The 25,675-nt window shown below is 45.8% G+C and overlaps 1 protein-coding gene across 3 annotated transcripts in view; it reads left to right on the forward strand.

Moving 5' to 3' along the window:
* The first annotated feature begins 4,118 nt into the window (after window positions 1-4,118).
* Window positions 4,119-25,675, forward strand: part of FYCO1 (FYVE and coiled-coil domain autophagy adaptor 1) — a 785,579-nt gene continuing 764,022 nt past the window's right edge. For all 3 annotated transcript variants that reach the window (XM_085607344.1, XM_085607346.1, XM_085607347.1), the window contains exon 1: window positions 4,119-4,212. The gene's annotated coding sequence lies outside the window, so the exon portion shown is untranslated. The remainder of the gene's footprint in view (window positions 4,213-25,675) is intronic.

Below are 25,675 nucleotides of genomic sequence, written 5' to 3' on the forward strand. Positions count from 1 at the left end.
GCAATGCGGACAAGACCCAAAGAGTGCTGCGTCCGCCCCTGGGCAGTTTCGAGTGCCCCGAGAACCCATGGGAAGAAATCTCGATTGATGTACTAGGGCCCATACAAGACTCTCAAGGTAGTCAGAAATACCTCACGGTGGTCATAGACCGATACTCCAAATGGCCGGAAATCCATGTGAATGACAACGCAGAGACAGAAACGATATTAGAATTTCTCACGGAAGTGTTCATCAGGGAAGGAATCCCCAAGGCGATCCTAAGCGACAACGGACCGCAGTTCACCTCCGCCAAGTGGGAGTTATTCATGGACAGAAACGGCATCGCCGTCAGACACACACCGATTTACCACCCCGCGGGAAACGGAGCGGTGGAGCGATTTAACAGAGTGATAATGGGGTCGGTGCAGGCTGCGATCAGCCAAGGAGCAAATTGGGAGAAGGAGTTGAAGCGATTGTTGTGGGCCTACCGTATACCACCTGCCTACACAGGGTACAGCCCCTTCCGTGTGCTCAGAGGGAGAGAACCTTTCACGAAGGACAATGTGGCGTGGAAAAGGCTAACAGTACAAAGCCATTGGTCCCCCGCGGTAGTACGCAGGAACATGGAGAGGGCGCAGGCAACGTATACAGAATACTATGACAGAAGACACAACACTAAGGACGTCGCTCTGGAGAAGGGTGAGTGGGTGAGAGTCAAATTGCCCACGCAAGGAAAACAAGCATTTGCAATGCAATAGGTCTCGCATTTACGCAAGTTTGAGCTATTGACATTGTAAATGACAATGCCTTTTATTTATGTTTTGGTTTTTAAAACATAAATAAAAGGCGGTGTCATTTACAATGCCAATAGCATAAACGTGCGTAAATGCGAGACGTATTGCATTGCAAATGATTGTTTCTTGTCCAACCTCCACATCTCAGGCAAAGCTACGTCTGGAATTCTGCTTGACCAAACAGCAATTTTTGCAAGAATCATGTGTTATCGGCTTTTGGCATGAATGCAAGATTGCAAAACGTGGCTCACTAAATTATTGTTATGTCCCCAGCTTGAGAAAAGCAGATCGAAAACGAGTTTCCGCCCACTCTGTCAAGCTTCACCGAGTGCTAAACAATTTAAACGTGCAAAAAGCCTGGGAAACCAACTCTTTACAGCAACTGTGCAAAGTAATACTAAGTTATGAAACGTGTGCTATTTCATTTTAACCAGACTTAAAATTCGTCCAATCGCTAAAACACGTCTGCATATTACTATCTCCCCAAAAACACAATGCAGGCTTACCTGGCAGAAAGCTCTTCAATGACATCTAAAAACGAGTTTGAGCTATTGGCATTTTAAATAACAGTGCCTTTTATTTTTGTTTTGAAAAAGAAAACGAAAAGAAAAGGCATTGTTATTTACAATGTCAATAGCCCAAACTCGCGTCAATGCGAGACCTATTGCATGGCAAATGCTTGTTAATTACTGCTAGGTCTGAGAAGCGGAAGGACGCACCCCACGTAAAACCCTGGGCACACTTCGACAATAGACCTGCCATTAAAATAATCTTAAAAGGTGCACATCAGGAGCTACTTTGAAACTAGCCCCGGTCACCAACCGTCTACCAGCCCGTCGATGCTGTTGCTCTACGCGGGCATTAGTTGGGCTACCTCCTCCCTGTGTCAGCAAACTGTGCAGTTGGTTTGGCTGTGATGCAGTAGACCCCCTCTGCTTTCCCGCGGATCCGGCACTGCGGGCAGGGATTTCAACCGCTCGGGCCGGGGGTGAGTGTACAGCGGTTCCGCCCCCATCCCAGCAAGTGGCGGATTGTAGGGAGGGTGCGCGTTGTCTACCGTTCCAGCCGCTTGGAACCCAACCGCCACATCACAAGAATCGCGTGAGTCCCGGCGCGTGGCCGCTCCTCCCCGCCTCAAGCCCCGCCCACGGAATCCCTGCTGCCGGGGCGTGTGAGCGCCTGCACCCGTGGGAGCAGCTATGGAGGAAGAAGAGTTGATGCTGGCCATGGCAGAGATCCCTGTGAGTACCGCGGCATCTTGGGGAGGGAGGGTTGGGTGCGCCTGGTATGGGTAGGAACTCAAACGTTTTTCGTGCCATATTGTCCCTCAGCCTTCTTACAACCATTTGTCCCTCCCCCATAACTGCCTGTGATCTGCGGCATTGTGGACTGTGCCCTCAGGGAGCAGGGTCAGCCCTGCCTCCCCCCCAGTATTCCGCAGGATATTGTTTTCTTTGTGCCCCTGGGGGATGATTTTAAGCAGCGATAAGCGGTGGTAGATAAGCCTGTCAACTGTTTAGTTATCGGGTTGAAAACTGTAACGCGATGTGCATAAAATAGTTTATTTTGAAGCATTGTTATTGCGCTTTGGCAAAACTTGGTATCTTCGAAATCACGGGAAATTAACTATTGGTCCCCCTTGCTGCCGGAAGTTCTTCTATCAGTCGTGGTCTCTCTGCACGTGTCCGCCTATTTTAAAAAAAAAAAAAGTGCAAACACAGCCTTCGTGCTTTAAAAAACCAAAGGTCATTATCACAGCATGCCGACAGGCGCCCCACGCTGCGGACCTATAATTAACTCAGCAGGCACTCAATGCGCAAGCGCGTTCACAGCGAGAGCGAGACCTAAAAAATTAAGCGGCTGGTGAGGACGAAAGTGAAACTGCTAGCTGGCTTGCGAGGGAAGGGGGACAGGAGATGTGCACGCCGCGTGGCTGTAAGCGCGTACACCAACTCAAATCCGCCAAAAGCCTGCGCGTGCACATCTCCTGTCCCACTTCCGAGGCAAGTCAGCAACAATAGATCTCGCCGAAAGCAGCGCTTCGCGCTGCATTCGCAGGCGAGACCTAAAAAGGAGACAGCAAGTTCACGTCTCCCTTCCAGGTGGTGGAACCCTACTCAAGGTCAGCCCTGCTCAGCGACGGAAAGGTATGGTCCCAAGACCGGATGGCGAGATGCATTCAGGCCGGGGAGAAGGATCCCGGAGCGGAGCCTGGTGTCAAAGGGGCAGCCAGTGCCCAGGAGGACTCAGACGCAGCGAGGAGGAGACCTAGTGAAGGGGAAAGCAGCCCCTGGTCGGACACAAGAAGACTAAGGAGAGGAGATAGCCCAGAACCTGAGCCACACAGTCCGGAGGGACAGGAGGCGACAGGTGGGAGTGGATCAGGACTCGGTGGGAGCGGAGAGATGTCCTACCAGGAGAAGGTTGAATGCACCCCGAGCCCAGGGGGGCGCAGTGCGAGGACTCGATGTGGGAGAAGAGTAATGGTGCCAAGGAGGTTCGAGGAGTTCAGTATGGACTACAAGTAAGACTGTTCCTGAAGAGGGTGCGGTATTGTATGAGTGCAGAGGGTTGCAGAAGCTTTAGTGTTTATGAAGGGGGAGATGTGGTGTAGCGGTCTGGTCAGCGGACATCCGGTAGCGGCCATGTTCTAGGCTTCGGCATTAGCGCGCCGATTTCAACCGTTACGGAGCTCCGCTCCGGCGCTCCCGATAGTGTGCACTGAATAAAAGAAGTTACATCCACTAGCTTATGCCTCTTGTATGCTTGACCCTGAGAGTGAGCAACGATCCTACAGAAAGGAGTGCACTGCAGAGTCGGGGTCAGGTGGAGGTAGTAATGAAAAGGGATTTCTCCCAGAAGGCTCTCACAGAGGGAGCCCGAGTAGTGTAACTTGCCTGATATTCCCACCTCAGAAACCTCCTCTTCACACAATTACATGGAAAAAAACACTTTTATTGAGAGTGATAACATTTAGAAAGAGATATGGAAAATAGTGCGTTTTACCTGGCCTTGTATATGCGGCAAATCGAGCCCGCAGTGGCCCACCCGAATGCACGCTTGGCCCACCCAAATAAAAATTCCTGGAGCCGAGCCTGTTGCAAATACAGTTTAGGCATTTTCATTGTAGTCACTATTCTAAAACACCTCTTTAGTTTAGAATGTGTCAGTAACTTGCGGCTCGATCCCTTCTCCTGTAGTATACTGCAGTAGTGCAAAAGATAAAACACCGCCACAAATACTTCCTTCCAGAGGGTTTACGATATTGAATTTTATTTTAGATCCGAGAGGAGCTCAGGAGGATTAAACCCTACCACTCGTGGGTTAAGTGCGGGGGTGGAATGTACGGGATCTGGGAGTTGTAGTCAGACAGGATCATGGGAGTTGTAGTTAGACTTCCTTGGTTGACCAGCTCTGTATAATGGCTGCCTATCCTGAGGTAATGTACCGTATCCCACTTTCTAACAAACATGGATTGATACTTATGTTTAGGGGCCGTCGCCTCTGCCAAGGCTTGTATTAGGAGGACGGTTGACTGCCAATAGATTTTGTTTGAGATTCGCCCTTCGTAAGCAGTTTGGGAAACTTTCTGTCAGTTTCGCTCTCGCGACTTGTTGCTGTTGCTGCTCGCAGAGTCCCCAAGTCTGTTTGTGTTCCTGACTCACGCTGTCTGTTGTTGAGCTGTGTCAGTGCTTAGCAAGTTGACGGGCTGATTTCCTGCTAAGATACCGCAGGGAGCCAAATTTCTTCTGGTTTTGAGAACACGGACTTTTCTCGTATATTTTAAAGCATATTACTGCATTTGCCACGGAAACCAAAAACCTACTAAGAGACCGGGTTTTGCGCTCGGCGGATTATCAGAGTTGACAAGGGCGGGGGCTGCGTGGGGCATTATCAGCTGAGTGGTGTAATCTTGTAGTGGCTTTGCCGAGTGAGCCGTGTTCGGGTTTGTGTGTCGCTTCTGTACGCTTGTAGGGGTTTTGTCCTGTTGCTAGCACGTATTCCTCATTACTTTATCATTGTTTGGGTTGTTTTAGCCGCTGCAAGCAGTTCACCCGGATTCCTCTTCTGTTGTTTACAATTGCCCGTCGATCAGTGGGTCATGTGATGGCCATCAGTACAGCACTTGACCGTCATTAAAAGCAGAGCGTCTGTCTTCCCCTTCTTTACTGTTGTATGTAGGATAAGTAATAGGGAAACCAATGAAGGCTGGGCTAGTCTGTCAGATAAAACGGGCTACGTATTTGAGATCGGTTACTTTTTTCGATCCATTTGAAATAACATTTGTTGTTTATTTGTTTATTTATTTATTTTGCTCTTGGACTGAAAAAAACCGCAGGTTCAGCCGTTTTTCTCATGGCAGAAAAATTTAAAAGTGCCGTATTTGCACACCGGTTTCAAAGCCAGCTGTACCGTGTGCTGTCAAACTTTCATGTGGTTTTACTTAACACATAAGATAAGGGGCTGTATGGTGGCTAGAAATACACTGGGGCAGATTTATGTTTGACTTGCGCCTCATTTATGCCGCCGTTGCGTCACTTTTGTGACGCAGCAGCGGCGCAAATCCTGCGCCATGGTGCGGGGTATTTACAATGTGACGCATCTGGGAGCTGCGTCACGTTGTAAAGCCCTGCGGCACATGTAGGCGTTCCAGGGCAGGTGGGGGCGTTCCGGCGCAGGAACGCCTACTAAAAGTGGCTGAGTGAAATATACAAGATTTCACTCAGTCACTTTTGAGCCCATGCTGCGTCAAAACCCTGCGCCTGCTTGAAGCAGGCGTAAGGATTGACGCAGCATTGTGCAGATAGGGCCCCCCAGAGCATTGCTGGAGCTGCGTCGCGCTTGCGACGCAACTCCAGCAATGCGCCACTTTTACGGCACAGATGCGTGACGCATCTGTGCCGTTTTTGCCCCATGATGCGGCGCATCCATGATGGTGGAGCTGGGGCGCAAAATAACTGGCGCATCCCTGCTGATATGCAGGGATGCGTCAGTTATTATAAATATGCCCCACTGTGTCCATCTGGGTGGAGTGTGGGAATGAGGCTGTCAGCTGTCACCTCCCATCGAAGATTATTTTAGGTGGCCAAACATGGCCCATTTTAGAGTGATTATCCAACCGTTACTTCAAAGATGCCCACATTCCTTATTCAAGCACTGTTGTTTTCAATGTTAAGTTGATCTGTGTGTGAAAGGAGGCCCGTCCCACTTTCCAAAATCCTAATTGTGAATAAATGAATATATAAGTGTTGTGGGGAATTACCTGTCATGTCTGTGCATAGATTTTGTTTTAGGAGGCGTAGCTCCATAAAACATACATGAACAGTAATCAGTTATCGCCATTTAACGAACAACCACCCTTTCAGGCAGAGCTTTAAGTGGGATTAGTGAGGGTCTCTAAAAGGGGCGTGCCTTAACGTGTAATTGATGCAAAAACAACAGTTGATGGACAGAATGCAGAACAATGTCATACATTCACCCCAGTACAGAGATCTGGGTCTAAATCCATCGTTTTTTTGCTCACCATCCCATTCCAGTCTGAACCCAGCCATATGCAAATCAGTCTTGACCGTGTGCCTCATGGGAACAGTCCAGTCCGAACTGCCAAGCCAGGTCCTCCCTGGACTGGAAACAAGCATCCTAGGACCGGTTTCGGGGTTTCACCCCTCTTCAGCCAGGATAGCTTGATTCCAGTGGCATGGAGAGCACGGGTCTGAGCATACCCATCCCACTCGGGGTGACAAATGCAAAAACAACAATTGATGGACAGAATGCAGAACAATGTCATACATTCACCACAGTACAGAAATCTGGGCCTAAATCCATCGTGTTTTTGCTCACCATGCCATTCCAGTTTGAACCCAGCCATATGCAAATCAGTCTTGACCCTTTGCCTCATGGGAACAGACCAGCCCGAACTGCCAAGCCAGGTCCTCCTTGGACTGGAAACAAGCATCCTAGGACCGGTTTCGGGGTTACACCCCTCTTCAGCCAGGATAGCTTGATTCCAGTGGCATGGAGAGCATGGGACTCACGTCTGAGCATACCCGTTCCACTCGGGGTGACAAATGCAAAAACAACAATTGATGGACAGAATGCAGAACAATGTCATACATTACCCCCAATACAGAGATCTGGGCCTAAATCCATCGTTTTTTTGCTCACCATGCCATTCCAGTTTGAACCCAGCCATATGCAAATCAGTCTTGACCCTGTGCCTCATGGAAACAGTCCAGCCCAACTGCCAAGCCAGGTCCTCCCTGGACTGGAAACAAACATCCTAGGACCGGTTTTGGGGTTTCACCCCTCTTCAGCCAGGATAGCTTGATTCCAGTGGCATGGAGAGCACGGGACTCACGTCTGAGCATACCCGTCCCACTCGGGGTGACAAATGCAAAAACAACAATTGATGGACAGAATGCAGAACAATGTCATACATTCACCCCAGTACAGAGATCTGGGCCTAAATCCATCGTTTTTTTGCTCACCATGCCATTCCAGTTTGAACCCAGCCATATAAAAATCAGTCTTGACCCTGTGCCTCATGGGAACAGTCCAGCCCGAACTGCCAAGCCAGGTCCTCCCTGGACTGGAAACAAGCATCCTAGGACCGGTTTCGGGGTTTCACCCCTCTTCAGCCAGGATAGCTTGATTCCAGTGGCATGGAGAGCACGGGACTCACGTCTGAGCATACCCGTCCCACTCGGGGTGACAAATGCAAAAACAATAATTGATGGACAGAATGCAGAACAATGTCATACATTCACCCCAGTACAGAGATCTGGGCCTAAATCCATCGTTTTTTTGCTCACCATGCCATTCCAGTTTGAACCCTGCCATATGCAAATCAGTCTTGACCCTGTGCCTCATGGGAACAGTCCAGCCCGAACTGCCAAGCCAGGTCCTCCCTGGACTGGAAACAAGCACCCTAGGATCGGTTTCGGGGGTTCACCCCTCTTCAGCCAGGATAGCTTGATTCCAGTGGCATGGAGAGCACGGGACTCACGTCTGAGCATACCCGTCCCACTCGGGGTGACAAATGTAAAAACAACAATTGATGGACAGAATGCAGAACAATGTCATACATTCACCCCAGTGCAGAGATCTGGGCCTAAATCCATCGTTTTTTTGCTCACCATGCCATTCCAGTTTGAACCCAGCCATATGCAAATCAGTCTTGACCCTGTGCCTCATGGGAACAGTCCAGCCCGAACTGCCAAGCCAGGTCCTCCCTGGACTGGAAACAAGCATCCTAGGACCGGTTTCGGGGTTTCACCCCTCTTCAGCCAGGATAGCTTGATTCCAGTGGCATGGAGAGCACGGGACTCACGTCTGAGCATACCCGCCCCACTCGGGGTGACAAATGCAAAAACAACAACGTGTAATTGAGTCATTCTAAAGGGTAGTGGCCTAAATAATTAAGGGCGTGACATAAACATGAAAAGTAAAACCATGTGCTTCCAATAGTTCTATTCGACCATTATTATGGTTCTTCTCTGTGAGCTTTTATCAAAGGCATATCATACAGTAATGGTCATACATCTAAAAACAAGCCAAACCTATTGTATTTGCCAGTGCTTGTTAACAGTATCAGGTAAATGAGTAACAACGATTATGTTTCATACCTGCCAATTTGAAGAGAAAACTCACTGTGAGGAGGGCGCGGGGCCTTGAGGGGGGTGGCACCTCATGCTAAGAAGTACCTACAGGCACTTTCGAACCCAAACCCCACCTTCCGCAATAAAAACAAGCATTGGCATAGCCAACAGGTCTCGCTTTTGGGACCTTATAAGTGTTTAGCCATGCAACAGTTGCATAACTAAATACTTATAAGGTCCCAAAAGCGAGACCTATTGACTATGCCAATGCTTGTTTCTGTGTATTACTGCTCTGTAGTAATGGCGGCGCACGGGTGCCACCATTACTGCATGGAAGTAATAAACGGGAAAAAAAAAACTGGCTCAGGGAGAACATCAAAGCGGCCGCGAAAGTGATCGCGATCAAACATCAAAGCGGCCATGCGGCCGCAAAAGTGAGGCACGCGCGCCCGCGCACATGCACTGTAGCTCTAGGCTACAGTAGTAGCACTTTTTTGAGCCCTCACAAAAAGTCTCTCCAGACCAGCGCATGCGCTGGGTCAGGCGAGACCTAATAAGATTTCTGAGGCTGGTGCTGATGTCCTGGCGTGTTTTTACACTCCTTAATAGAGGTCAGCAGTTCAAAGCCTCGGAAAACGATCTGGAAAACCACCTTTTACAGTGGTTTTCAGCTCTTTTTCGCTGCCGCCCTGTGATATCGGCTCCTCACTGGGAGATGTGTGATGGCGGCTGATGTTGTGTGTCACAAGGCGGCACCTGGGAGTTGACAGTTATGATGTGAATAGTTAGAATCGAAAAAAGTTTTGAATGTTGAAAATATTGGTTTGTCAAACACTCCCGTTCTTCTAGTCACACCACTTTCCTCTGTTGGTTCTCTGTTCAGCGCTGATGGCGCTCTGTGCGACAATCACTTTTGGCGCCTCCACATCCCATGACCACCTCTTCGGATTCTCTCCCTACCACCTGCAAAAGTGCCCCATATCTCTCCCATCATAAGATATTGCTAAACACAGCGCCCCCCTGAGGTCACAGCGCCCCCCTCCACAGGTCAGCGCCCAGTGCGACCGCACCAGTCGCATTGCCCTAAAACCGGCCCTGTCTCTGTTAGACATCTATGCCCCTTTTCTCCCCACATCCTTCTGACATTCTCCATTTGCGTATCCCACACTTCCTCTCTATCCTCTTTAGCATACTTTTTCCCTCTCTCCTGCATGTACTCAATTGCATCTCTTTCACTTCACTGCCCCATACACCTACAATGCTCCTAGTCACCTGTAAGCGCTGCATTTTCTTTTACTTTCGCTGTTCGCTCTATTTCGACAGCTGTGTACCTCCTTCACACACTTTCGCATAGAATCACAATTGCTACACATCACCATTGCTTAGTAGACTCTGCGGAGAGGCCGAGCATTGGATGAACATTTATTCTGAACCGCTTTATGACCCACTGACAGATACTTTGAGAAACTTGCACTGATTTCATCCTCAACTTCAGGGCTCTCCATAGGGCCCCAGTATAAACACCCACACACACTCTAACATACACCTATAGAGGACTCCGTTCACATTAAGCACTCTACAGGATTATTATGCTGCACGAAAAAAATACACAAAACACAACAATGTTCAAAAAAGCAAACACTTTTACGGAATGCAAGATTGAGTGGAATGTAAACAGGAGCTATCGCTTACATGGATTACTGTAACAGTTTTAAAGCTATTTTTAGGCAGAATAGGTGTTTTTTTCTTGTATGGTTAAGAATATCAGTATAGGGGCCCGTTTCAAAGTCCGTTTTTAATTACTACCGGAACTAAGTCCCAGAGAGACTGAGCCCACTTAATTCCCTGCTTTCAGGTCACAGAGGACATGCCTAATTTGTGTCGGTTGTTATAGGTGGTTGGCACCAACACTCATGTTTGGCAACTGGGCTTATTTTTCATCATCAGACTTTGTCGCAAGCAAGGTTCATCCAAACTGTCATAACTAGATAAAACGAGTCTGTTGCCTTAGGCAATAATTATCAAATGCTACGGTAACATCACCTAGAGACCATGAAAATTGTACAGTGTGCTATATATTTCTATTCTCTATTTAGGTAAATCGAGGAACAAAGGCTTTCTACTCATGAAGCAAAATAGGGTTATTTTGTAACACATGTACTGCCTGAGATCTGTGATTAGGGTACATAAAGGCTCATCATGGATTGTCTCCTGGGAGCGGGGCCTAGGTGATAGCATCACAGGATATTGCTCTAGCATCATTTGACTGGAAAATCCTAAAATATATGTGAATACAGGGGATGGTTAATCTACTTCTGGCTAAGAGAGCCTGGGCCAATCTGATTGCTATGTGAGTTATTATGTTTGATTAATTAAAATCTTACATAAAAGAAACAATAAAATAATGCCTATCCCATTCAAGTAGTAAAAGTACTAACAAATAAATTATCGAGTTAAAAAATCTCTAAAATTCAATATTATAGTTCTGTAGTTCAACAGTGACAAATCTAGAATGCGAGATAAAATTATTTTACTGTAACAAGAACAACAACAATGTGATGCAATATATGCATGGGGAAACGCATTGATACTAAGCAGTTCTTGTGGAAACTGCATTAAAAAACTCTAATGGCTTGACATGATTCTGCGATTTGCTGACTGTTGAAACACGGCTTAAGAACATCATTGCAATGTCTAATAATATTTTATAAAAAAAACATCTCTTTCAATAAAATGTGTCTTTCCATATGCATTCCTACACAACAGTAGTTGATATGTGCCAGTGACTCTTGTTCATGATCACATAATCCGCACCTATAGTTCTGTGACTGCTGACACTTCCCAATCCCTTTTGGAAAATAAGAACTGCATATGGAATGTGGAAAGTCTAAGTGAAGTACCTAAAGGCTTCAATAAGTAACACCGTGGTGACATTGTGTTATATGAGTCCATAACGTGCTCTGAGTTCCTATCAGAAGCCAATGCTGATATGTCTGCTAAGCAGTAGGGCTTGTGTTTTCAAGGCAGCTTAATGGAATGGAAAGATCATTTGTAGAGCGCGATAGCTACCCTGAGGCGTCCTAGCGCTATAGACAGTCGAGTCTATAGCGAGTTGAGTCTATAGCTGTGTTCTAGATCATGTTCCCAAATTGACCAGATTTCAAGAACTTTGACAGAGGATAGAAAGTATGAGGCCCATGGATTTAGTAGAAGGCCCATGGATTTAGTAGGAGGCCCATGGATTTAGTAGGAGGCCCACGGATTTAGTAGAAGGCCCTTGGATTTAGTAGGAGGCCCATGGATTTAGTATGAGGCCCTTGGATTTAGTAGGAGGCCCATGGATTTAGTAGAGGGTCCATGGATTTAGTAGAAGGCCCATGGATTTAGTAGGAGGCCCATGGATTTAGTAGAAGGCCCATGGATTTAGTAGGAGGCCCATGGATTTAGTAGAAGGCCCATGGATTTAGTAGGAGGCCCATGGATTTAGTAGAAGGCCCTTGGATTTAGTAGGAGGCCCATGTATTTAGTAGGAGGCCCATGGATTTAGTAGGAGGCACATGGATTTAGTAGAAGGCCCATGAATTTAGTAGAAGGCCCATGGATTTAGTAGGAGGTCCATGGATTTAGTAGAAGGCCCATGGATTTAGTAGGAGGCCCATGGATTTAGTAGGAGGCCCATGGATTTGACAAGGGGCAGTACTGGATCCCTACACTGGTTTGGCCTTTCACACCAGTTGTCTTCTTCCAGGAGCACTGTTGTCATCATTGTTACTTTCTCCACTCTATCGATGACCATCAGAGGCTGTTGGTGAATTCTTCCTACAAGCCTTGTGTTGCAGGCTCTCCCCTGTGGCCCTAAGTATAGCATGCCTGGTCAAGATGTTTAATGCATAAATAACCACAAATGTTGCTGCTTAACTGTGAGTTCATTATGGCCTTGGGGGCACGACTCTCTCTACCACTTCTTTCCTCTGTTTTTTCAGTCAGCTTTGGAGCCACATTTGGCTCTGTACTCATCAGTTTGCCCCTCACAAAAATTCTCAAAGGCCCCCATCCTGTGACTTAGATGCTGTTCATTAATGGGATACCACCAAATGGCCTCTTACCGATAATGCAGATTGTCATGCTCAGTGCTTAGTATGTAAAAAAAAAAAGTAAGGGTCTGGGCCCTCCTCAGGAGCCCTCTGCAACTTGCACTACCCATTGCCCCTGCCATCTCTGCCAATGACAGTACCAACACAACCACTAAGCATCACACTCTTACAAGTCTGACAATTCAGACTATGCCAGGCCACCAAAGATATAAGAATCACTTGAGCAGCAGGCATTACTCATTTTAAAATTACCAACAACTGTTGTTGTGCTCATCTGTAACTTAGACCGACAGCGCCACCATGTGACAAACTGTCATAAGCGTCGGTATTGACAGTTACGTGCCGGTGCCCAGCACTGGAAACCACCGGCTCAAATTAGTCATGCTGCCGAACTTGCTGCTATGTCAGATGCAGGCACGACTGGCATTCCATCGGGCATTCTAGCCTCGCACTCTGAAAATGCCATTGCTTGATGCAAGGAGAATAATGCTATAAACTAAAAAATAAAACAACACGTGTGCGTGGTGGGATCCAACAGTCACACGCCTACCCACACAGCTTTGATCCACATCACACTAGTCACATCCCACATCACAGCTGAACACTCACATTTCACATCAAGCTTCACACGAGTAAAGAGTCTTGGTTCACGAGGCCTGCCCGTGTTATCCTCTCATGAAATTGTGAGACTGCCCTGTTGCACTGATAGAAGATACAGATGTCCAGAATCCCATATGTCAACTGGAGGAAGAGCTCTGTTAGATATTTGTGTCCTGACTCATGGTAGTTAACATATTTTCGGCGTGAGCGTCTTTCGGCTGTAATAGAACAATGTAATCAGGCTTAGAGTTGACTGACTAACTGAAGAAACAGAAAAATAAACACTGGACTGGGAAGTGTATGCTTGTCTGTTATATGCACTCAGCATGCCAGGGAATGGGCGATGAGCACAAGCTGTGCCTGGAATAAGTGCACTGAAAAGGTCCCCATACTTCAACAAGCCTTGACGCTTGCAGTGATTTCCACTCTCAGGACAGAGCCAGCTCAACCGAAGACCCCTATGGGAATCTGGAAGTCGACTGGGGTAAGCGTCAGCATCTCATCCAACATTAAGTAATCACAGCCAATAACATGCATTGCTTCATATGAGTCACTTCTCCTTGCCCCACCATTCTCCACCCTTTCTGGCTGATTTAACTCTCCCTCAGGTCATTTGATTAGCCGCAAAGATCAGGATAGTTACATGTTTGTCTTGAGTCGGGACGTCTTTGAATAGTGCGTTTCATTACTGTATTCAATGCACTCCACTGTCTACTGTCATGTTCGAATCTCTATACAGTATTGCACTGCATCCACCGTTCATTTACTAGCTTTAGAATGGAGTGCGCAAAGGTGCAACGCTTCACCAATTGTTGCAACTATGCATGCTTTTTTTTTTCTTTCAGCCGATGCACTGTTTGCTGTGTGTTTGTTTAGAAATATTGCCACTCAGCGCAAAGGCGAGATGGGCGTCACTTGGCTGCCATTCACTCTCTAGTTAAACTTCAGGCTGCTGGACAAAGATTCCGAGCAGCCACCCAAACCACCTCAACAAGTTTCCCATCTTACCCACTTACACTTTCATCAACTTCTCTGGGACTCCCTCCAGAGACTTTTTAATGCATGGGCAAAGTGGGCTCTAGTCCATGGCCCCAGCCTTTCAGGGGGCTCCCTGAAAGTGCCAGCTTTGTCCTGCAGAGTCTCTTGCCCCCATGACCTTGAATCATTTTTTAATAGATTGTTTTAAATACCGTTTTCCTTTTATTTGTTTTTAATGTGGGTGATGTGTGAGAGTATTGCAGACATTGTGTAGAGAAATGTGTTTATGTTTCATACAACAGCCATAAAAGTTTTCTTTTAGTTCAAATAGGACCTGACATATGAGAAATGGGAGAGTGTCAAAGATTATTAGCCATAATATTAGTGAGCTGCTGCAGTGTTACAAAATTGAAAACACACATCACTATCCCTGAATATTAGATGTAAACACCTTATGAATTTGGAAGTGTGCGCGTGTGCACTGTCAGTGACTTGCCTGAATAGGGCATGAAAGAGCTGAAATTGGATCATAAATAAAAAATTGTTCTGAACTGGGGCCCCAAAATACGTTTGGCCCAAGCCCCCAAATCCTATTCAGGAATTTTCTGCAGTTGCAAATGACAGAGGGCTGCTGGTGCTTGTATAGTTAGAGGAAATCAGATGAATTCCGTCTACTACTTGTAACTGAAGTGCTACTATTTTCACTAGCTGTGCACGCAAAGTTTAAAATTAGACTTTATTAAAATTACATCAGCATAATTCGGATAATTTCATCAATTTTATATTACACTCGTTGGGTGAAATTCCTCAAATTACGCAATTACACTAGGTCACGTAATTACACGTGTATTCGTGCAATGTAAAAGCATGAGGTTGCTGGAACAATGCAAACAACCTAAATGCGAGCAGATGTTGTGTACGGCAGTTGTGTTTTTCACACTTTTGGTGAAATACGTCTTTGCATCAAAAATTGACATCAGTACACATTTTACGTAAAAATATAGCACTAGAATGATCTCACTAGAATGATGATAGATTTGCATTTACACGCAGCTACACGTAATTGTGTATGGTTTCCCCTAAATTTATAAATCTCACACAAAATATAGGGTAGCACGATGGAAAGATGTCTGATCTTGTGAACGGGAAAGCTAGAAGCAAATAGGCACAACAATGTTGTGGACGAAAACCCTCACTCACCCGAGGGTGACATGCTTCATCATTGGGTTTCTCCAACACACGGGGACCTCAAGGTACCCCGTGTGGGCTGCGACTTAACCCAAGAGGGAAGGAGCAGGAGTGCAGAGCACGTGTTGGTTCTACCAACTCGAAATGGTAAGGAGGGGCAGAGTGCTAAAAAATAAGTGAAACTAGTGTATTAAAAACTACCTACTTAGGGGTAACAACTTTATTCCTCCTTCCTAAGTGGTAGTAATTAAAATGCAAGTGAGTGTGGGGTTATAGATATATACCCTCTTCAATGATCAACATGTTTCTGCCATGATGACTTTAACGTTCAGGGCATTCATCAGGATCAACAAACAGTCACTCTGCGGTATCAGGTGTTGAAAATAAAATAAAAATAAAAAGTGATACTTAGGCCTCTATTTCTTGACCATCATGCGCTTGTGTAGATCAATATGATTGATCAAAAAATCAATGGGAGAGTGGATCACTGGTCCTGGGAGAACCAGGGTATTGCACGGTCAGTACTGAGTACCGTTTAAAAAACCCTCATTCACGTTTAGTAAAGGATCGAATTCAGCGGTATATCTTGATTCTCCGCTAGTTTGTCATTAACGTGATCGCATAATCATTGGGTTAGTCCAATGCTTCCTCCACCCGGAGGTGGACCCAGTAGTGATCGTAAATAGAAAAAAGGGTGAAGTGACTTGTGATGAAAAAAAGTGTTTTTATTTAAAAATCTCGTAAAAAAGCCAGTAGATTTCTTTATTGGTACTGGATTCGGGATAGTTTATAAAAAGTTCTTGTAGGTGTGCACTCGTTAGACTTGTTATGGTCTAGTGCACTTTTGAATTTAGTGTCCAAATAGAGGTCGACATGTTTCAGCCCTCATCAGCCCCGAGGGGTCAAGCGGGCTTTCTTCAGGACCTAGTGCAGAGTTAGGTAACCTAATATTCAAGGTACCCTTGTGTAAGTGCAGGAAGATAATTATTCCTCTCATTGGTCGCACCTTCAGCTTAAAAACTGTTGTTTCAGTGTTTGGTGGGGGGGGGAAGAAAAGGGGAAAACAACAACACAGAAATCATTATGAATCGGTTGAGTTGGTAGTGTATATGCAATTATAAAATGACAATGCTTTTCAAGAGTGGATCTCACTAAAAAGAAAAGAAAAGTAGAGTTCAAAGAGATTATTGTTATCTAAAAGATACGTTACGGTTTTCTCGTGGTCCGCTCTTCCTTCTGTTACCTATTCGGCGTGGGTCGAATAGGTAACAGAAGGAAGAGCGGACCACGAGAAAACCGTAACGTATCTTTTAGATAACAATAATCTCTTTGAACTCTACTTTTCTTTTTGACCACTACCAGAGCGTGAAGTGACCCCCCTAGAGTACTCATGGTGACCTGTAAATAAGGAGACCAGGTAACTTTTTCTAACTCTCTCTAATAGCGCGTAATAAATTTCCATATCACTTAGTAAGTAATTCTTTTTTAACCAAATGATTACCGCGCTTACTGGATAATGGTCCTCATGTCACCCACTCAAGAAATATAATATATTAAGCGCTCTACCTTGAGTTTTACTTCTATTCGCTAGCGAACCCAACATAGTACTCCCCTTGTAGAAGCAAGCCGCTCGCAACCATTAGTGACGTTGCAGAAAGAACATCACTTATCATGCAACCCATCTGCTGTATCTATTCAAGATTACCCGCGCCCACGAACCATTGATCAGTGTAGACACGCACTATAAGACAACTCATGGTTTTATGTACCAGTACTTGAATGACTGTAAATAAATGTATTTTTACCAAATACCTTTGAAACCTGCGATCATATGACCCTGCACCTACCTTGACGCTGCATACTTCCGATGTTTATCGGGAACTGTACATGATCTGGAATAGAAAACCTTTCACCACGGTGTGCTAACCACGCGCCTTGTTTTTATGGCAATATGTATGCAGACCTGTCATTAATGTGAGTGTGAGTATGACAAAATGGATTGTAGAATGGCCTTTTTCTTACAGAAAGGAGGGACAAATTTTGCCATATTGAGCGTTTCTCCAATCATAGTGAGATCCACTCTTGAAAAGCATTGTCATTTTATAATTGCATATACACTACCAACTCAACCGATTCATAATGATTTCTGTGTTGTTGTTTTCCCCTTTTCTTCCCCCCCCCCACAAACACTGAAACAACAGTTTTTAAGCTGAAGGTGCGACCAATGAGAGGAATAATTATCTTCCTGCACTTACACAAGGGTACCTTGAATATTAGGTTACCTAACTCTGCACTAGGTCCTGAAGAAAGCCCGCTTGACCCCTCGGGGCTGATGAGGGCTGAAACATGCCGACCTCTATTTGGACACTAAATTCAAAAGTGCACTAGACCATAACAAGTCTAACAAGTGCACACCTACAAGAACTTTTTATAAACTATCCCGAATCCAGTACCAATAAAGAAATCTACTGGCTTTACGAGATTTTTAAATAAAAACACTTTTTTTCATCACAAGTCACCTCACCCATTTTTCTATTTACGATCACTACTGGGACCACCAGTGGCAAATACCTCCGGGTGGAGGAAGCATTGGACTAACCCAATGATTATGCGATCACGTTAATGACAAACTAGCGGAGAATCAAGATATACCGCTGAATTCGATCCTTTACTAAACGTGAATGAGGGTTTTTTAAACGGTACTCAGTACTGACCGTGCAATACCCTGGTTCTCCCAGGACCAGTGATCCACTCTCCCATTGATTTTTTGATATATTGAGATAAGGAAGCTGAGTGGATCTAAGCCTCTTCTTTCTCCCTCCCTTTGATTTTTGAGATCAATATGATTGGCCAGGAGGCTCTAAGTGTAGTTTGTAGGTGCCAACTCAACCTTCTACCGGGTATCTCACCATGTCCGTTATTCTGTTGTAAACTCACGGTCTCCTCTTGAATACTCGGGAGGGAGCACCAATTCCCCTAAATTTACGCATATTTACAGGAAAACAAATTACGCACATTTTGCTCATCCCTATTTAAAATTCACCTAAACCCTGTTTTAGTTAATTGTATTAATTGGACTTTGAAATATGCTTGCTCTGTTACATTGCTTTTTATTTAGAAGGTTAATTCATGTACAGTTTCCGTACCTCCTAAATATGTCAGTCTGAAAAGCAAATGAGTCCTTGGTTTATTTATCGGTATTCTTTCACATACTTCAGTTAAAGTTATGGCCCTGACATACCAATTTATTCATGCAAAACGTGAGGTTACAAATGACAAAAAATAAATCCCAGCCACTTGAACAGAAGCAAGAATCTAGGTAATTGCACCCGCGAAGATGTGTCAGACGCAAAGTTTGCAGATTTCTTTGGCTTCAATAGTGAGACGGGTTAGTTGTCTCTGTAGTGGAGCCTCTGGGGGTGGGTTGAGAAATGCAGTCCTTCTAATGTGGTGAACACCCTCACACTAGTAAGTTTGTGGGTTCTCACAAACATTTGCTGTGCCGTTTCAAGTCCACACTAACCTGCCCTACTAAAGTTACGGCTGATGGATGCAGGCAGAAATGGCATGGAAATAATGGTAAATTGAATGAAACAATACTAGTTTTCTGGTACTGTGAGGGTAAGAAAGTGTATTTCCGCAGAGGGCAAAGAGGCCAACACATGATATTTGTGAAATTTCCAAAACGTTCTCATATTATGCATGCACATTTTCTAGTCCCTTCAAGTTGAAAGTTATGAGGTCGGCCCTCTTCCTTACAGCGGGGATGTAACTCCAGCCCCTGCAGCGCAGGGGGGAGCCCAACCTTCCAGGAGGCCCCCATTCAGACCATGGCCAATACATATCTGGGAGGTGTGAGGGATGAAGGCACTTCTGTTCACATTCTGTAGGGGACCATCACTTTGTATTACACCACTGTCTTACAGTGTTTCTGGTAGTCTTGTTTTTCTGATTTTGAGTAGTAAATCTCACAGTTATCGTCTTTTGCTCACTTGTCAGGGTGTTTACTATATTTGTTGAATCAAGCCTAATGTAATTCATGAAATGAAAGTTTGTATTCAGCTATTCCAGATACAGGATTCAGCGGCTCCTCCTCTACCAGACCCCTGTGCTCTCCAGGTACAGGTGTCTTATTTGTGAGGTTGAGCTGGCGTCTCTGCGGTTCTTTGACCGATGGTTGAGGCCATTTTATTGAGGGTAACCTTGCATTGTGCTGAACCTGAGATATTCATATCAGAGCTGGGCACAGGCCCTGCCTTATGGCCAGGTATTCCACAAGTTAGCTGATTTGCATTATCAGTCTAGATGCTGTTTGCCAAACACGTGGAACTGTGGTTAGACCACGTGTTGTCCAGATTAGTTCATATTGGCAGGTGGGATTTACAATAAGGCAACACGTTTCTTATAATATTAAATGAATTGTCGATGTGAGTGCTCCCATTAAGCAACATGTTACTAACACTCCGTACAAAGTGTCTCATTGGAATAGGTGCAACATTGTGATTCTACTACAGGTAGTTTTGTTACTATTGGGGCAATCCAACAGTTAGTGTGCGTTGTACTGTTTAACTTTCCGTGGCCGTCCTCATGAAGATGCTCCTCTCAAAATGCTTTTGGAAATGCCCTTCATCTTCACTGCTATAGACCTTGGTAATTAAACATCTAGCTGTGATGATAAGATGATTGGGTGAAATTACGGAAATTCATCTTGGTGACACTACTGCTGCTCGCAAAATATCTTTGGATGCAGGTCATGTATTACTGTACATACACAGTCTTTATCTACCACCCCAGTGCTATTAGCACATTTGCATGAATTAATGTTCATTTTTGGGAGCAGGATCAATCAGGCTAAATTTGAATCAAATCCACGTTGTCCCAGCTAATCTATTGCAGAGACATCGTACCACGAAGAGGTGAAGGACTTTGGTATTATAATTCCTATAAACCTTTCATTATGTTATGTTATGTTAATGGATTTTTGTAGCGCGCACAGCTACTCCTAGGAGTGTCCCGGCGCGAGCCTGTGTGGATCCAGAAAAGGAGAAGAATTAAAATAGGAAGGTTTTAAGCTGCTTTTTAAACTGGTTAATCTCTTTAATAGCCCGTAGAGAGACGGGGAGTGAATTCCAAGCCAACGCTGCCTTAACAGCGAAGGATCTGCCCCCCATTCTCTGAAGGCGCACCCGAGGAATTCTTGCAAGCAGCAGAGAAGATGATCTTAGAAGCCTAGTTGGCACATAAAAAGCAAAACGTTTTCTGAGATATGGCGGACCTCAATCATATAAGGCGCGGTGGGCTATCACCAAAGCCTTAAACTCCACGCGCTTCCTTACCGGGAGCCAATGAAGCGAGCGTAGATGATGGGCCATGCTTGACCTCAGTGGGATGTTCAGAACCAAACGGGCTGCCGCATTCTGGACTACCTGCAGTTTTTTAAAAATATATTCAGGAAGGCCCAAATACAGCCCATTGGCATAATCCACCCGGGAGAGGATCAGCGCCCGAACCACTGATTCCTTCGCTGGTCTTGGCAGCAGAGGGAGAAACTTCTTAGGGGACTTAAGTATCCCAAAGCAGCTCCCCGTCAGTCTTTTAATCTGGGTTGAAAAGGACAGCTGCTCATCGAACCAGACCCCTAGATTTTTTGCTGGGAGTCCTAAGCACAGGGGTAGGGGAAAATCAGGGGGCCAGAGGGATTCCCGGAAACAAGGGGGAAAGTTACCATAAAGAAGGATCTCAGTCTTTTCCTCATTGCATTTAAGTTGAGCCGCCATAAGCCAATGAAAAACAGCTATCAGGCAATCCTGCACCTTTGTGGTGGAAAAATCCGATTTGCTCCAGGTGAACAAAAGCTGGGTGTCGTCGGCATATGCCACAACCTTTGCGCCCCGCGCCTCTGCCAAAAGGACCAGGGGGTGACATATATATTAAACAACAGGGGACTCAGAGAGGATCCCTGTGGAACACCCGTGGTGACTGGCTGCGGAAGAGATGAGAACGGCGGCATCCAGACCTGTTGAGACCGTCCATCTAAGGACTCCAGCCACTTCAGGGCTCTTCCGGTGACACCAATATTTGCAAGCCGAGTCAAGAGCAGAGCATGAGGGACGGTGTCAAATGCTGCCGACAGGTCCAGCATTATGAGGGCTGCCCTCCCTCCCGAGTCTAAACACTCGCGAATTGCTTCCGAGACCTCTAACAAGGCAGATTCGGTACTGTAGGCAGCTCTGAAGCCCGACTGGGCAGGATGCAAGAGACTGAAGCCCTCAACAAAATCAGTAAGCTGTTTATTGACAGCTTTTTCACAGATTTTTGCGAGGCAGGGAAGTAAAGAGATAGGACGATAGTTCCCTGGAGCTCCCGGGTCCAATGAGGGTTTTTTCAGCAATGGGAGGATTTGGGCTTCTTTCCACTCTGAGGGAACAACTGCCTCTTGAAGGGAGAGGTTGATAAGCACGTTAACCTCATTACTAACTACCTCCGCAGTAGAGGCCAGGAGTCTGGCTGTACAAGGATCCGCCGGCGACCCCAATTTCATAGATTTCAAAATTCTCAGGGTTTCCGACGGGTCAACAGGGGCAAAGGCAGAAAGCGTAGGGCCAGCGCTAGGGGCCACGTCCACATCCTGGTTCTGGCCAATGAATGACCCCTGTATGGTCCGTATTTTATCAATAAAGAAGTTAGAAAGTGTTTCACACCAAATGGCAGAAGTCGGAAGTTTAGACATCATAGCCTTAGGGGCCATAAAGCTCTGAACGATAGAGAAGATTTTGCTTGAGTTATTATGGGCCGACTCAATACGGTCGGCATAATAGAGACTTTTGGCCTTTCTAATGGCCTGGTAGTACACCTTCTGAGCTTCTCTGAGGACCTTTTTTGCCGAAGCGCAAAAATCAGCATGCCAACTGCATTCCAGCTTTTTACATTGTTGTTTGAGCAGTCGAGAACCAAGGTTTAGAGGGGATAGCCCTCACGCGATGGCGACAAGAGGGGGGGGAAAGGGTATCCACAGCCCGTTCTATCCAGCCAGTAAAGCAGGCCAGAGCCCCGCTCAGATCAGCCGGGAGGACAGATTTTGAAGTCTCAAGGAGAGAGGAGAAGGCATCCGGATTGATTTTAGCAGTGGCAGGCCGCGCATTAGTCTGCCCCTCACCCACCTCACCTCCCAAAGGCCACGTGAAGCAAGATAGAAAATGATCTGACCAGGAAACAGGAAGAGGACTCTCCATGTGGATGGGAAAGTTGGAGCAGATGGCATCTAGAATATGGCCACCACTATGGGTTGGGTGCTTAACCCATTGCTGGGCCAGATCTAAAGAATCCAGCAGAGACTGGGTATGAGCCAGATCAGTCTGATCGAGGTGAATATTAAGGTCGCCCAAAAGAAGGTAGTGGGAAAAGCACAGGGCTCGGGGAACAATGACTTCCTCCAAGCCATTGAGAAAAGGATCCGCAGGGCCGGGTGGTCTGTACATCAATGTCCCACCCATCGTGAAGTGGGCCGAAAAGACAATAGTGAAATCCAAAAATTCACCGTGTGCCAGAGTAATACTAGACTCTTGGGAAACCTCCCACACATCTCTATAAACAATGGCGACGCCACCCCCCCTGCCAGTAGAACGATCAGCCCGAGAGATTAGATAGCCTGCTGGGACAGCCATTTGGATAATGGGATTAGAGAAAGTATTCAACCAGGTCTCGGTGATAAAAAGAAGATCCACCTGGTGGTCCAAGACCAGATTAAAGATGTCCTGATAGTGACGTACCAGCGACCTACTATTGATCAGGCCGGCTTTGATAAGGGTGCACTCTTTAGTTTTCTGTGAGGAGGCGGACCCGACCTCTGATCCCTCCGTACCAGCGTCAAGATAAAAATTGCATTCAGGGCATATAGGGCGCCGCCCGCAGCCGACATCCCAGCTGGGCGGAGCAGAGCAGCTAGTGGGTCTCAAGGATAGCAATTCCCCCCGAGTGTAACCAATGATGCCACCCGGCAACCCAGGACTACTGACAGCATACCTGACAGCATACCTGACAGCATACCTGGCGCATGGCGCTTTCGGGACGCTGACGGGCGCAGACGGGCTTGCCTTGTGCGCGCCTTTGGCACGCAGGCGGCGCGCCCACTGCGCCTCCGATCCTTGCCCATTAAGTACGGCAACGTGGACGTGTGCAACGTGCGAGCGCTAGAGCGCTGCTCGCGAAAAAAAAAACCAAGATCATCTGCAGTGTTTAACTACGAGAGTGTTATAGCTCAGGTAAGAACAGATTAATGGAAATGTGGAGATATGATTTTCTACCATTGATGACGACAGGCAGAATTTGCATCCTTAAAATGTAATGTACTGGCCAAGTTTCTTTATTTCAGATGATCTCACTAGTATTGCAGGGGCTGGAAGACACGTTTAGTAAATATATATGGTGCTACAAACGATGAAGGGTTGTACTAGCACTTTTGTAGGCATTTAAAAGAGTGAATGGTCGGAGTTCCTAGATTTGCAAACTTACTGTTCAGCAACACAAATCACATGTTTGGACAGTAAAGCCTTGCATGGACTAATGGAATGGCCTTCTGCCCAACTGCTATTTGTTTCCTCCAACAGTGTTAAGCTTGTTAAAAATTACTGTATATTCCAGAAATTTCTGAACAAAAAATATAGCTACATATGGATATCAGTATGGGCGAGGGTGTTAAAAGTCTGTATATTTAGCAGCCAGCATTTATGTATCAAGATTGTGCTTTACAGCGAGTTCAGGGTCAGTTCACGCCTACATTTGTGTGGCGGTGTTTACTTTTCATGTATTAGGCAGGACGTTGGTAAGAGTTTTGTGTAAATCAGGAAATGCTACTCTCCCTATTTAGTGGCCAAATGAGGATTAGGAGTTTTTTGGGAGAATCATGACTCTCTGGAGTTTTCCCCAATACATGTCTCCAGTGAACAAATGTGTCAAGGGAACATTGTTACAAAAAAATTGGAAAAATCTGTTGAAATGAGTGAGCAAGGACCAACTACAGCAGTTCTTCCTCACTCCAAGGGTCCAACTTCATAATTACCTGACCCCACAGTATGAGGAATTTGAGGGGCGGTATTAACACGAGTTTTACAGAGGACTGGTATGAAGTGCTGTGTAATTTAATATAAGACGTTGTGGTTGAATGTGCCCACTGGATGACTGTAAAGGCATGATTTGACAATTTCACCAGGGGTGTAGCTATAATTAGAGCGACAGGTGCTGTGTCTGTCCTTTGCTGCCAACCGAGTGGCAGGGACATGTTCCTTCTTTGCGCTGTGTCCAATGCACCCTCCCTAGACCACTGAACCCTGCTCTAGAGAACACATGAAACCTTGTATAACTTGCACCAGTTACATTGAGAGTATTTTGGCTATAGGTTGCCTGCATCAAGTTCTGAGGCTTTATCAAAACATCTTTAGAGTGCAATAAGTTGTATCTCAATAAGGGAACGTTTTAATTAAAGATTGAACAGCCTGTGACACTTGACAATGCTCACTCGGTGTACTTTGTCGATTTAACAGCTACTCCACTCTCCATATTGTTGCCTCGTTATGAGGTAATCTTGTTTCAGGCCGGTGAGCAGATGACACAGCATTCATGATGAGGGGTGTGAGCAGAATTAGATTTGGGAGGCCACCTCGAGTCGCGTGCCAAGGAAAGAAGAGATGCTTGCATCACGTGCATTCTTTTTTTCTGCCTGAATTTCTTCACAGTACACCATGTTTACAGACAGGTGGCTGGAAAGGGCGTTTCCAACCTACAGAGGCAAACATCTCCTCCCTGCATATGTTACCAGTCACCTTTTTACAGGTGCGTCATCAGTTACACCATGAACAGCGGCCTTTGCTGTCTGCTGCGCAAGCACATCTTATGTTTGTAATTATCCTGTATGGGTGGCTTTGGTTGGGTCTCTGTAATCACACAGTTGCTTTGATATTTCAAATATACTAGGTTTCCGTTTAATTTGCACGACATAGTTTAGGTGTGAGGTGCGAGGAATCTGAGAAAAGTGTGACTAACAACTTAAGCAGGCCATAATATTCGCTCGACAGGGACTGCAGTGTAACAATCTCAAACTTTAACAGCGCATGAAAGTGGGGTGCATTCTGTTGCACCATGATGTAAATGGAGTCTGTGTAAAACTGTTTCGTCTGAGTACTTTTACGTTTCTAAATGTAGCATCATTTTGTTTTTTAAATGTGTGGCCGAATTGTTAATTTGAAAGATGATGTCTTCAATTAACTGATTTTCACAAGCGCTTGCTGTTTGCTGGACCGATTCCACTTGTCAAACAATTGCCCATCTATTCAGCAATTAGAAAGTCTGTATTCTAAGATGAAGTACGTGCATCGGATGGCTCTTAAGGCCTGCTTTGTCCTCAGGATTAGAACTCTTCGCATGGAGTTCTTTATCAGTTGAATGAGGA

Source organism: Triturus cristatus, chromosome 5_2 (assembly GCF_964204655.1).
Source record: "Triturus cristatus chromosome 5_2, aTriCri1.1, whole genome shotgun sequence".
NCBI lineage: Eukaryota > Metazoa > Chordata > Amphibia > Caudata > Salamandridae > Triturus > Triturus cristatus.